Source organism: Lepisma saccharinum, chromosome 18, assembly GCF_977018435.1.
Source record: "Lepisma saccharinum chromosome 18, izLepSacc3.1, whole genome shotgun sequence".
NCBI lineage: Eukaryota > Metazoa > Arthropoda > Insecta > Zygentoma > Lepismatidae > Lepisma > Lepisma saccharinum.
The window spans coordinates 44,834,359-44,848,921 of record NC_139246.1 but is presented as its reverse complement, the minus strand read 5'-3'; the positions used below and the strand labels follow the sequence as shown (position 1 = coordinate 44,848,921).

The following is a 14,563-nucleotide window of genomic DNA, read 5'->3' as shown; positions in this document are numbered from 1 at the left end:
AGGGCCTGTTCTTGATAAGAAGCAATGGGTAAAACGACGTGTGCTTGATGAGGAGAAAGATTAAAGTACGAACAAAAATATCTCCGGCGCCTTTCACAAGAAACAGACATGTTCATGACGTCTGCGTGGCGAGCTACGAAGCTTTTAAACCTGAAGCAATATATTAGAACAATTGAAAGAAAATATCTGGAGAGAAATTGGCGCAATTTTGGAAAAAGAACTGATACGTGTTAGTGAAAATGTGTGGATGCAGGAGGACATCAAACACTTCTTGCTTATTTTAATTGTAACTGTCCGTGTAATTGTACGAGCTTCTTTCACTACATAGCGGTTCCAGACACGCTGATGTTTTATCCAGTTTGCCGGCAGACGCGATCATACTTCCCGCCGTGATAGCCACCGCTCCGCGGCCGCCTCGACCATAGAAGGCGTTGTAGTTTGCGATACTAATTCTCAGCCTCTCGTCCTCGCTTAGAATTTCACATAGTTGTCTAGGTCTCGTACAGGTAGCTTTCCAATGGAAAGGAAAATATACTCTCGTGAATTCAGCAGTTTACTGTCCTTTAGAGTAAAGGGAAACTTGCCACCCGAATTCATAATATTGCTTCTCCCTTATATATGAAATATTACAAACAAAGTATAAAAAATGAACAAATTTAAGTAATTTTATGGAATTCTACTTTGTAGACACTTTGTAGCACTTTGTGTAAACAGGCCGTGTAATAGTCAAATTAAGTTTTTACTTTGTTTTAAAGGAACTTGTGTGTTCTACAGTGCGTTCGAAAAGTCCCCGCACTCAAAGTTTGAGAATTGTTTTCTGATGATTTATTGAACTTGTCAAAGTAATCAATACATACATTTGTTAACTATATCTTGAAATACACAAAACATAATTCGTAAACTAAATGTGAGTGATACTGCAATTTCTGGGGTGAAAATCACACTGACAAGACGGCAAACCATTTTCCGGGCGTTCATTTGATTTCATTTGATTTGCTTTATTTTACTTTGCTTTTTGTGCCACTTTTGGCTAAACTGCGAAAATGGAGATGAGTGATGATATGATGAAATTGATGAATGGACACTTACAAACATCCATGACCAGGCCGGGATTCGAACCCGGGACCCCTGGCGTCGTAGCGCCATGTGCTAACCACTTTTTTTTTTTTTTAAGGAAATACCCGCTACACGGAGGTGTTAAGTTACAGTTTCTCAGTTTCTTATCATCTGGACAAACACAAATACCCATGCCTTACCCGGGACTCGAACCCGGACCCCCTGGCGTTGTGACGCTCTTTGCTAACCACTCCGCCACGGAGGTCGACAACCACTCGGCCATGGAGGCCGTAATTCAGCACGTTGAAATACACACAAAGAACATTGAAACTAAATTTGAAACAATCATCCATTGCGGTTTCAGCTGGTGCCGGATCATCGCGAAATAGACCTCTATTTCTCCACACACCTTTCATATGACATACTCCAATAAGCTTCCAACATAGCGATTCGCTGTGCGCGTATAGATTACCGCTCACTGAGACGCGGAGCAACGTGGCAACTGAACGCATCTGACGCATTGCCGGCGTCTCAGTGGGTGAACCTGTAAGATAGCCTGCAGACTTCTGGCACGGAAATTCCGCGCGTGCTTCCCTGGAGTAGGCGTTAGAGCATTTGATTTCAATAGAAGCAGACAACAGTTTTAGTTTCATGTGTTTTGGTGATGTTAGTGTGCAACTTTTCTGTATGTCTATGTATTTCTGTACTGGCTCTTTTTGAATTTTTGGCCGTTGGAATAGGCGGGTGTGTCGCTGGACAGCCGACCAGCGGAAAGTTTCCTGACGGGTGAGATCATGAGATCATTAGCGGGACTTATAAATATAAAGGGAAGGGAGCAGTGGCCCTCAGATGTTTGGCGTAGTGTAGCGATGTAAGAGGTACCTTCTTCTCTAAGGGGAGCGGCTGGGAGAGCTTTGTTTCCATTGCTATGTGAAACGACGGAACTCGTATTATTTATTTATTTATTTATTTCTGTAATACACACACTTGCTGACTTTACATTATCTCAATAGTTAATTTCATGTGGGAAACCGGGTACACACATATCTTCGGCCATCTTTTATGGTGTTTAATTTTTTTGTTCTTGAAGCTAGTGGCTACATGAGTCTACACACTCTCTTTGGGAGGGGGGAGGGCACACTGAAATGGATTTTATTGTTAATAACGGCCAAGTTTTACTTTCATATGTAAATAAGATATGCATAAATCTGCATATATCAAAAGAGAAATGGCGTTATGTTATGATTTGAAGAAATACCTGTCTATTGCCAATAATTGCTGATACGTATATTTCCACGGAAATTCAGATACTGCATGTTTTTTGAACCTAGGGACAAGGTTTTAAAATATATTGGTGTGTATGTTGAATGTGCGAGGTGTGAATTCGCATAGAAACACAATCTACATTTATAGATTAGGTAAGGATTTTAGATAAGAAAATTATTCGTCGTAATACGTATTTTGAGGGGTACTAAATGGGCAACAGTGCCGATACACCCAAAAATTATCATTGAAAAGGAACCCTCAGAAATGCCTGAGTGATATGACAAAAGGCATTTGTCGCTCGGACTGGACTGTCGTCTGGGTCTGTTGGTAGCGAATGCGCAGTGAATGCTTTTCTACACACTGGATATGTTCCTTGTTGCTTGTTTCTTCGATATAAACTACCGTGTCGCGTTTAAGTTTGCAAGCTCACTGAGGATTGAAGAGGGGGAAACGTTGAACCGTCTTGAAGAGGCGAGATGAAGTTTGAAGGTTCTCTGTTGTTGATCATCTGGTAAGAGCCGGTTATCGGAGCGATTGGAATGATGACGTTTCAAAGAATAAGGCAATACGTACTTCATGAAGACGTTGATGTTTGAATACCTAACGAAATATTTGTGTTATGAATTGGACTAAAGGTTATGGGGAGGTGTTAAGTTTCCTCTGTTGTGAGCTAAACTTGAGAGTAGCAGAGGAGGGTGTTATTGGTTATTGGAGGGGTTTGGTTTGTTCTTACCACTGTTTTTCTGCTCAGAGTATATTTCATTTCAAACAAATAGAAGATACAGGAAATAAGCAATTAAGCACTAGTTCAGTGCTTACGTACTTTTCCTGTGTTTTCTCCACTTTCTTCTGTATGCGGAAGCAATTGCAAAATGGATAGTTCCAAATCTCTCACCAGATGGCAGTCACGATTCCTGTCATCATTAATACAATCTGCATATTGATAGATCTACATAATTTTTATTAAAGTAATCACGTATTAAAGATAAAATACCCTATTCAGTAAAAAGTTGTCAAATAAATTGTAACTTAACTTTTCAGAAATGTCTTTTATGTGAACATAATTATATACAAAAACAATCTCTTCAAATGTTATTGACCTTTTGGTCCATTTGAAATTGCATAGGAACCTTTGATATTCATTGTATCGGCTACATTTTAATTAAAGTACAAAATATCTTCATTACAGTGCCATAATAAAACCTTTATAGTTTCTAAAAGTTGCCCTGAGCCCCAAATTGTCCACCACCTTGCTGATTGGGTCCTCCTTGAGTGCTTCCGAATTGTCCACTGGAAGAGCCGAATTGCTCTCCGCGGGTCGTTCCAGTTTGTCCAAATTGCGGTCGAGATTGTCCACCTTGCGTCGCCCCGAACTGGCCGCCCTGAGCACCAGACTGGAATCCCTGCTCGCCCTGGGTGGTGCCAAACTGGCCTCCCTGATCACCGAATTGCCTCCCCTGGCGAGAGTCGTCGTAGTCCCCAAGGTCGTTCTCGTCCGTCGTGTTGGGCAGCGACTGCAGCGCCCTTGCGATCGCCTCTGGAATCGGAGGGTTGGTGGGAAGGTGGTCCCCCTGTGGCTGGAACCCTCCTTCGTCAGCCACGTAGTTGAGATTTATAACAGAGCCGTCTGGAGCGGTGTAGGAGTACGACCCTTGTACCACCTGAGCCTCCTGTTCAGGGTTTCCCGCGTTTTTCAAGTAGCCAGACTCTTCCCTTTTAATGCCATCTCCTGTTTCATAGCTGCAAAGTAGAGAAAACTGGGTTTAAAATCGTGATTAATTCGTATGTTATTTATTTTCCCCTTAAATAGTTGTTAATATATAGTTTAATTTCAACATTCAATTTTGTAGGCCTCCCCCATGGCGCAGTGGTAGCGTCTTTGCCTTCTAATCAAGGAGTCCCGGGTTCGATACCCGGTGGAGGCACAACTGGTTCGGATCCCACTTTAAACTGTAGGTCCAGTCCCGATTAGCATTACTGTGCATAAAGTGGACTTAAAACAGCAGCAGCAGCTCAATTTTGTAATTGTATATGAAAGGGCCTTCCTGATAGATAAAGGTAACCCAATGTACAATGAGATGCATAAGTATTATCAAGCAAATGTAGATCACCGTACAAGCTACAAGAATTGGAAAACTAAACAAGGAGGTGACAACCTCAGCAACAGAAAACTTAAGAGTTCATTCTTTAAAAGCAATGCAAGGGGAAACTTAACGAAACTAGTTGTGGAAAAATTAGCCGAAGAATACTTGTGCATCTCACTGTACATTGCAACATGCAGTGAAGACATATGGGGTGGTGAGGTGAAAGTAGGGCCTCACATATTGACAATATTGAACAATTTTGAAACGTTGTGTAATCAGCACCAGCCTCTAGCCAACTTTACCCTTCAACCCCTCAAGTAGGAATATAATGCTGGGTGGACCCCAGAGGCGTTTCATGCAGGGACATTGCTGGAAAAAATTCTCACCTGAGAAGTGGAGCCTTGTATTACAGAGCTCCAGTGTTCAATGCTTTTCGTGTCATCTAATCGCACTTGAAAGTGTACTTTCAGTTCCGATTAGCTAACTGTGCATAAACTGGGCGTAACATTCATAAAAGTATGTTACGACAAGTGAGTAAGAAATTAATTTCATTTTAACTAACTCTATAGCCTCCTTAAACTCGAAGGTTTATGGCTGCAGCAACATAAGCCTTCCATCTGTCCCTACCTGGGCAACATCAATTCAATCTTTTCCATCCTTACCGATTTCCTTTAGGTCCATCTCAACATTATCCCTCCAACTTCGTCTCGGCGTTCCTACAGGTCTCTTACCATCAGGTTTCCCAACAAGAATCCTGTTAACTCTTCTTTCCTCTCCCATTCGTGCCACATGGCCTGCCCACCCAATGTCATTTTAGTAACTAAAACTGGTAGTTTGGTGTTTAGAGGAGCCTGTGCTAATTTTTTAAAGAAATGAAGTCTAGTTTACTGAAACGAAACTTTTGTTCATTTCTAAAGTTTATATGGAATTAATACGATAACAAGTCAATGAGATAATATCCAGCAAGTTGTAGGTTTTAGACAGGAGTGGGTGTGGTAAGTTTCTACTACAAGGGACTGAGTAATAGGAAAGTAACGATAGCTGCCCTCTACAAGTACAAATGACAAAGCAATTAGATACAAGTCCATCAAGTTAAAAATTAGATATGGGTTTCTCAAAACATTCTGGAAACAAATCATGGATTTGAATTCAAATTCAAAAGCTAAACTCTTCTTTCTGCTCGGATAGGCTAACTTTAACTTCACCCCCAGTTTATGAGTAGATTTTAGGTTTTTAAACTATTTTCTCCTTTACAGGTACGTAAGAAATAATAAGTTATGTCAGCGTTTCGTTAAAAAACGCAACGACTGATGAAGTTCTATAGTGCCTAAGAAAACCTATTTTGCTTGTTAGAACCTATTTTAGGTTTATGTGCCTAAATAAAGCCTTCTTTTACGTTGTTATATATTTTATAGGTTTTACAGGACTTTTTATGTCACACAGAGGCATTTGCTTTGTTTGATGACGAAAAAATTCAATGACGAACGTGTTTGAAACGCACTCTCTGTCGATGTCCCTTCCTCCAAGTGCACGGTGATTTTCCAAAGGTCTAAACAAAGCAAAATGTCTGGTGACACTGTTACCTGTACAATCCAAAGTGGTCTGATCTGTGTGGTCTTGCTCACTATCCCGTCACATCGGTGCTTTGTGGTATTCACGCCTTGCAAACAAACATTTCAGCATTGAAGTTTGCACCACTGACTATGTCTTTGTTGAAAGATTATTTCCAGCATATAAGCTGATCCTCACAGACAAAATTGCGGAGCTTGACAATGGGTAACATGAAAAAAGATTGTTGCGTAACTATACGACGAAGAGTGGATTTTAATAGCAAATTTCTAAAGGTAACTTCTGCCATCGCCGTAGGGTTAGGCAACACACATAACATTATGCAAGATAGTGCGTATTTCAGGATATAGGTGTCCCATTTTCATTGCCGGTGACTATACCTAATCAGCATTTTTCAGGAATTTTGAACTATTTAATTTTTTTTTAACCTACTTCAGGATTTTCCCAGCCTAATTTTAGATTTTTAGTACCTACGTACTAAGAGCCTATTTTATAAACCTAATCACACTTTTTAGAACCTAAAAATACGAGATCTACTGATGACGTAGTCGTCGTCTTGTGAAGAAGTTATACCCGATGGTAGCACACAATGGTTCGGAAACTACTTTCAACTGTAGGTCCAGTCTCGATAAGTCTATTTATTCATAAACTGGACTTGAAAACAGACTCACTTTGAAGTGGTAACAAGCAATGTGCCTTCACCAGGATCAAATCTGGAAGTTCTTGATTTCAAGGGTCTCTGCTTAGACGATACCAATGCCTGGTTTCTCCGATGACGCCCCGGTGGAGGTACATAGTGGTTCGGGTCCCACTTTAAACTGTAGTTCCAGCCCCGATTAGCCCTGTGCATAACATGGACTTAAAGCAAGAACTCAAGATAACAATGCTAATAATAGAAGTCAAAATATACCATTTGTATTTTTATTTATGTTGGAGTAGAAGATGAAAGAAGCCGAATATTAAATTTCACTCCCCTTCTAATTACCACATTCATCCTCATCGTCCCGATTAGTCAAAGTGAAAGATAAGTGACGTAAAAGAATTCAAACACACACGTTTATTTACTTTCTTTTCCTTTTATTGCTTATTGCCACTTTTGAGTTATCGCGACGATGAGGATGAATGATGAGTAAGTGAAATTTGAAGGACGGACATTTCAAAGGGAACACACATGGCCAAGCCAGAAGTCTAACTTGGAACTTGCTTGAGATCGTGAGTTAAACATTCAACGAGCTGGCGAATGAACGAGAGAAGGAGAGAGAGAAAAAGAGAGGTAGAGACGGACAGAGAGAAAAGAGAAAAAGAAGTAGAGATAGAGAGAGAGAAAGAAACAAGACAAGAGAGAGAAAGAAATGGAAAGAGAGAGAAAGAAAGGGAAAAGAGAGAAAGAAGATAGGGAAAAAGGAGAGCGAAAATATATATAGAGAGAAAGAGGCGGAGAGTAAGAAAGATAGGAAGATACCGAGAGAACTAAGAGAGACAGAAATAGTAAGGAAGTGGGAACAAAAGAAAACGAAAAATAGGGGAAATAATGAAAGAAATGGAGAAATAGAGAGAAGAGTGAAAGAGGTAGAGAGAGGTAGAGAGAGAGAAAGAAATATAACGGGCATCCTCGGCACAATAATCTGCATATATGCTACGATGATACGCTAATATTTCAATGGATGAAGTATATTTCTCGCCATTACAGCTTAGCTAGCACTATTTTTGTTATATTTCATTATCACCACGCCCATATATGATACCAATGATTTCACGACTGTTTATGTTTTAACGGCGCGGAATAATTTACCTGAAATTGTAAGTTCCGTCGTAGTTCACTTCACTCCTTTGTGAGATTATGGGAACGGAATTATTATTTTCTTGGTAATTGAACTGCTTTCCCTGCCTGTCGGAAGCTGTTGTGAGTTTTTGGCCAAACTGCTGCTCCGATGTTCCAAAGTGTTGCTGGTCAGATACACCGAAGTTCTGCTGCTGTTGCTGAGTTGTTCCACCGAACTGTCCTTGAGGGGCGGACAGTGTCACTGTCACTAGAGCCAGCTAGAAAGAAACGCAATTGTGTTAAACTTATCAGATAGCATTGTTTTCTGTGAAACATCACAGCAATTTCATAACTAACTAACTCTCTAGCCTTCTTAAACCCGAAGGTTTATGGCTGCAGCAACACATCTGTCCCTATCCTGGGCAAGATTAAATCAATATTTTCCATCCTTACCGATTTCCTTTAGGTCCGTTTCAATATTATCCTTCCATCTTCGTCTTGGCCTTCCTACAGGCCTCTTACCATCAGGTTTCCCAACAAGAATCCTGTAAACTCTTCTCTCCTCTCCCATTCGTGCCACATGGCGTGCCCACCTAAGTCTTCTTGATTTAAAAATGCTAATAATATCTGGACAGCAAAACAAATTGTGCAGTTCTAAATTATGTAATTTTCTCCACTCACCTGTCTCCTCGTCCCTTTTAGGTACAAATATTTTCCTAAGGATCTTGTTTTCAAATACTATTAATGTATGTTCCTCTTTGAATGTAAGGGACCAAGTTTCACACCCATATAATACTACAGGTAATATTACTGTTTTCTACATTTTAACTTCTAGTTTCTTAGATATTATACAAGAAGGTAACATTTTATGCAGAGAAAAGGATCACGCATTGCTGTTTTTATTTCCTCTTTAATATAATTTTCATTTGTTAGTATCACTCCTAGGTACTTGAATTTGATAATTTATTCAAACGAGATGTTATCATTAGATTTTGATTATTACCTAATACTTGAGTTCGGCCTATAAGCATATATTTAGTTTTATCTTTGCTAACTTCCAAGCCTATCTCTTCAGCTGCTTTGAAAAATGTTTTAGCATTATTCTTAATTGTATTTATATCATCCCCTAATAAGTCTACATCATCTGCATATGGTAACAACTCTGTCACATCGTTTAATTTTAGTCCTTCATTAGTTTATTTTACCTTCCTAAGAGCATGTTCTAAGGCAAAATTAAAGAGCAATGGAGATAATGCATCATACTATCAACCTTCTTAGGTATTCCAAACTTTACTAATATATTATATAATTTATCTCTTTTGACAGAATCATATGCTTTTTTGAAATCAATGAATAGTTGATGGATATTTTGATTATATTCCCACTTTTTTTCAAGGGTCTGTCTGATGTGAAAAATTTGATCTGTAGTTGATCTGTTACGTATAAATCCACATTGATAATCACCTATAATTTCATTAGCATATGGGGTTAGTCTTGTTAAGAGAATGTTAGATAATATTTTATATGTTGTTGAGAGTAGAGAAATTCCACGGTAATTATTGCAGTTCATTTTATCACCTTTTTTAAACACAGGAACAATTATGGATTCTTTCCACTGTTGAGGGATTTCTTCTTTATTCCATATTAAACAAATTAATTTATGAATTTGACATATTAATGAATTTCCACCATATTTAATTAACTCAGCTGGTATTAAATCAATGCCAGGTGCTTTGTTATTCTTTAGCCTTTTAATAGCATCTTTAACTTCAGTCAAGTTAGGTTCTGGAACTAAAGGTTCTGTTGTGTGTACTTCATTTACTTCTGATTTATCTCCTACATGAACATTTAATAGGTCGTTAAAGTAGTTCTTCCATCTATTTAAAAGGGTCCCGGGTTCGAATCCCGGTCGGGCTTGGTTGTTTGTGAATGTCCATTCATCAATTTCATCATTTCATCACTCATCCCCATCTTCGCAAATTAGCCAAGAGGCACAAAACGCGAAGTAAAATAAACTAAATCAAATCAAATCAAACCATCTATTTAAAATATCGCTTTGGTCAGCCAAAAAATTGTCTTTTTTATATTTTATCAAGTTCACTTTAGATTGCCACCCCTTTCTAAATATATTTACACCTTTATTTATACCTATGATATTTTTACTTTTGCTGTTTGTTTTAATTATTTAGTTTTGCTTTTCCAATAATCTCTTGTTTTACTTCTAATTTCATAGATTACATTTTCATGTCACATTCTAAACACATAAGTTACATTTACTTAATTATTAAGTATACTCCCATTGTCTTTTTGATGATTTAATTTGATACAACAAGCAAAACTAAACTCTAATTCGTTTAACTGTGAAATATATAGTTTATTTTCTTTCGTTGCTACTTTTCGCCTCATTTTCTTGCTTTATCTTTTGTTATTTATTCGTGTGATGAGATCATTTCCCTGTCCCCCCCCCCCCGGCCTATTCCGATATTGGATTTTGTTTAACGATCCAGTGTAATTTTCAGAGAACTTGGTTTACTGTTTTTCTCTATCTTCCCCTCTTTCTTGCTCTATTTCCTATTCCTATCGTCTTTCTATCTCTTTACTTCCCTTTCTTCCCATCTCTTCTCTCTCTGAATTTAAATTTATTTCACTGTTTCTTTCTCTCTGTTTCACCTTCTATGATCAGTGCCTACTCTATCTTTCCTCCCTTTCTCAAAATCTTTGTTTCTCTTCCCTTTGTTTCGCGTTCTTTTCCTATTTCTCCTCCCCATTTCAACCATTTTCTTTCTTCTTCTTACTTCTCCATGAACCCTCTTTTCCGTCTCATTTCCCCCCTCATATTTCTATTGGATCCTTTTTTCCCTGGACTTAAAACACCAACTTAATCAATCAATCAATCTTAACAGCTCATTTCAGTGGTAAGGTTTGAATCTCATTTTCAAAATGTCCTTGGATGTAAAATAATGTTACGGTTATCAGCACTTCATTGACGTACACAATTCTTTAATATTGGGATTGTAAGGGGTAACTACAATGAAATTATCAAACCCCCTTGAGAGCGTGTAGACAATTACCCCTAAGAAGCAAGTGTGCTTACAAAAGCAAAAACAAAACATACTTACAAGAAGCCGAAATTATACACTATTGTAAATGCCCAACTGACAGCATGAAGAAGTTGCTTATCAACGCATTGCAACTGAGTGATTACTTTTCGATTGTTGCTGTCGTTTCCCTGTTTTCCATTGGTCTTTGCTTGTTTATTGGCGTTTTCCTTTCAGTATGGATTCGACGAACACTACACTATCGCTTGGGAATTCGTTTATCAATCGACAGATTTACAATATTTCAGCAATGTTGTTCTACACCGCAGATGGCCAACTTGAGACCATCTTCTAGTGCGGCCCTCGAGTTATTTTGTTGAATTTCTTACTTCACTGTGGCAAAGATATCGTTATTTTTGTAGTGTCCAATGAGTTGGTCTGTTTTTGCATTCTTAGCAGACATTGTACAGTCGTGGACAGTTATGAGTTGCAATGCTTCCATCGATGCGGTTTTTACAAACTAGAAGGGACCATGACGTAAAACAACACAATGAACTGATCCTAATATTGCAAGTTCGACACCAAAGTATCTCAGACTTATACTCTGTACTGGTTATGCCGAACCTCGTGGCGGAGTGGTTAGCACAAGGCGCTACGACGCCAGGGGTCCCGGGTTCGAATCTCGGACTGGGCATGGATGTTTGTCAGTGTCCATTCATCACTTTCATCATGCCATCACCCATCCCTATCTTCGCAAAATTAGCCGAAAGTGGCACAAAAAGCGAAGTAAAATAGAGCAAATCATCATCTGTCCGGGTTATCTCTGGAGCAAGGCCGCGCTTACCAGCAGAGAAGTGTGGGGGGAATCGCGTGGGAAGAGCGAAGCAGTACACGCCGCTGCGAAGGCTTGTAAGTTCAGTCGCTTTCCCCTCCACGCAATCCCGTTTCCTCTCAAGTGCTTATTGGTGGAGCAGTCTCGCGTCACTACTTGACAATAATTCAGAACAGTCATAGATTTAGATAGGAACCACAGATAACGTTATTTAATAATGGCATATAGTGTGGTATTTCAGATTGTGTTTTGTAGAGTGATTGGAGTTTTTGCAATGAATATAAGAGATTATCGTACTGTTTTGGAAACTTTTGTCAAGTTATAACTTATCCAAATTAAGTGACTTAGAAATGTTCGAGAGTATTTCATATCTGCACCTTTACGATTTCCTCTAATAAAATCTTCTCAGACAAATAGAACTAGCGACACCTATCCATATGATTTCTTACTATTGTTTCCACTTATAGAAATTGACTTCGAATTATTGGTTAGTGCCCACGAGCACTGGCGTACGCAGAGGGGGTTGATTGAGCTACATCCTCCTCCGAAAGTTTGCGTAAGTCAACATTTTCAAATAAATTAACTGAAAAACTCTTGGAAAACAGAGAAGTAAATGCAAACCACCTTAAGATGACTCCCAATGGACATTTTTGATGATGGAAAGTTCGAAATATACGAAATATTGTGTATGCCGCACTTCTGGAGAGCAGTTAGGGGCGCCACTTTTGAAAGGAACATTCTCTTATAAGTTTAAATAACATAAATCCTCCTTTACATGTATCATGATGTTAATGCAAGTAATGCAACAACAATGGCCCTTTACTATTTTTAATTTCCTGATTTCATTTCAATAAGCAAGTACATAACAATAACAAGTATAATAATAGTAATAACACGAAATGTTATTAATTTAAAAACTATCCACCTACAAAATTCTAGCCCCTCCCAAAAATAAATTCTGCGTACGCTAACGAGTTTCTACAGTATTCACAATAGGAGCAGTAAAATAGTAGAGTTTATATGATGTGGAAATTTTCAAAAGGTCTGATGTTCATGATGAAGTTTAATTGAACCTATGTACCTACAAGTAACTTTTTAGGAAATTAAATCCCTTATTAGTTTTATGTGATTAAACTTGGAGACACTTGTTCCATCTTGTGAGTAAATAGCACTCTAATATTGTACATGAAGAATAGCGGATCAAAATCTAGTGGGAAAAGCAGTAATAATGAATTCTTGCAGATAGAAGTGACAATAGAATTGATCTGATATAGAACCAAGGGCACTACATTGAAATCCCTGGAAGTTTCTCTTCTATTGGGTTGTTTTATGTCGCTTTCTAGCTAACTAAATAACTATCTAACTTACTGGCATTTTAAAACCCGAAGGTTTATGGCTGCAGTAACACTAGCCTTCCATCTGTCCCTATCCTGGGCAATATCTATCCACTCATTTCCATCCTTAACGATTTCCTTTAGGTTCATCTGAACGTTTTCCCTCCATCTTCGTCTTGGCCTTCCTACAGGTCTCTCACCATCAGGTTTCCCAACAAGAATCCTGTAAATCTTCTTTCCTCTCCCATTCATGCCACATGACCAACCCACCTAAGTCTTATTGATTTAATTATTTTAATAATATCTGGACATGAAAACAAATTATGTTGTTCTAAATTATGTAACCTTCTCCACTCACCTGTCTCCTTATACCGTTTAGGTCCAAATATTTTTCTAAGTATATATTTCCAAATAGGCTTCTATTAGTTTATATTCCTCTTTTAACGTAAGGGACCAAGTTTCACATCCATATAATACTACAGCTAAAATTACAGTTTTGCATATTTTAACTATTAGTTTCTTAGATCTTATGCGTCAAGATGAAAGAGGGAAAAAGCATCTCTGTTTCGTAGCGAGTTACGCTGATCACTTAGCAAAGAGGCTGGCGGCAACGTGGATGTTTCAATTGTTTTTGTTTTTTCATTTAATTTATGGTTTTTATTATTTTAAGTCGCTTTTCCTGCAAATTCTGGCTAATCGCGACGAGATGTGGATGAGTTAGAATTATATAATTTTTTTGAAGGAACATTCGCAATGAACACCTATGCCCAGTCCAAAATCAAACCCACGAGATCCAAAGTCGACCACCGAACCTCTGGAGGGTATGATCCGGAGTATTAAGTCCATCTTGTGATCAGATAAACTAATTGGGACTGGACCTTCAAATTAAAATCGGAGCCACTGTGAAATATAACTCTGCCAGGAAACAAACCCAAGACCCTTTGATGATAAGATGATAGCATTACCTGATGTTTTTAAAAATTGAAGTAGTTCTACATTTATTTATATTAACAATTATTACAGAAAGAAAGAAATGAGTCTGAGATTTTATTTCCTTAGATGAAACTGACATAAACATAGAAAATATTTGACATAGATTACTTTCTCTTTGTGTTTTCAATTAACCAGTTGACATTGTTGTCTAGTAATTAACAGGTCCCATATTCCATTTCCGGTGTAGTTTTACTTAGTTGTCTTGTAAATCTAGTCCTAATTAATGTAAACAGAAAAAAGTAAAGTGCTCCCCTGTGCTTTACCACGCCATGAAGGCGTATAGGGGTGTGAAGTTAAGGCCCCACACTTTCTTCATCACGGTTGATGTAATGAGCACCACGTCCCTGGCCGCCTTTATCCCCAGAGTTTCCTCCAGGTACCCACTTTATACGACGCTGGATGTGCGCTGGAGCAGCTTGAACAGGTGGAAAAAGATCCAGTTTCTCCCCCGCCGGGGATCGAACCCGGGTCTCTCGCATGTTAGTCACACGCCTTAACGATTTTTGCTAAGTTTTGTTTTAATCTTTTACTATCTGGAAAAGTATTGCTCAATTTTTTGTTTTTGTTTGCTGTAACATCATAGCTATACTTTTTATAACACTTAGTCATCCATTTTTGAAAGGGCATGT

The 14,563-nt window shown here is 38.4% G+C and overlaps 1 non-coding gene across 1 annotated transcript; it reads left to right on the top strand.

Annotated features, from left to right (window-relative positions):
• The first annotated feature begins 4,172 nt into the window (after positions 1–4,172).
• TRNAR-UCU (transfer RNA arginine (anticodon UCU)) lies at positions 4,173–4,247 on the top strand. The gene has a single exon. It is a non-coding gene; the product is annotated as a tRNA-Arg (tRNA).
• Positions 4,248–14,563: the final 10,316 nt, after the last annotated feature.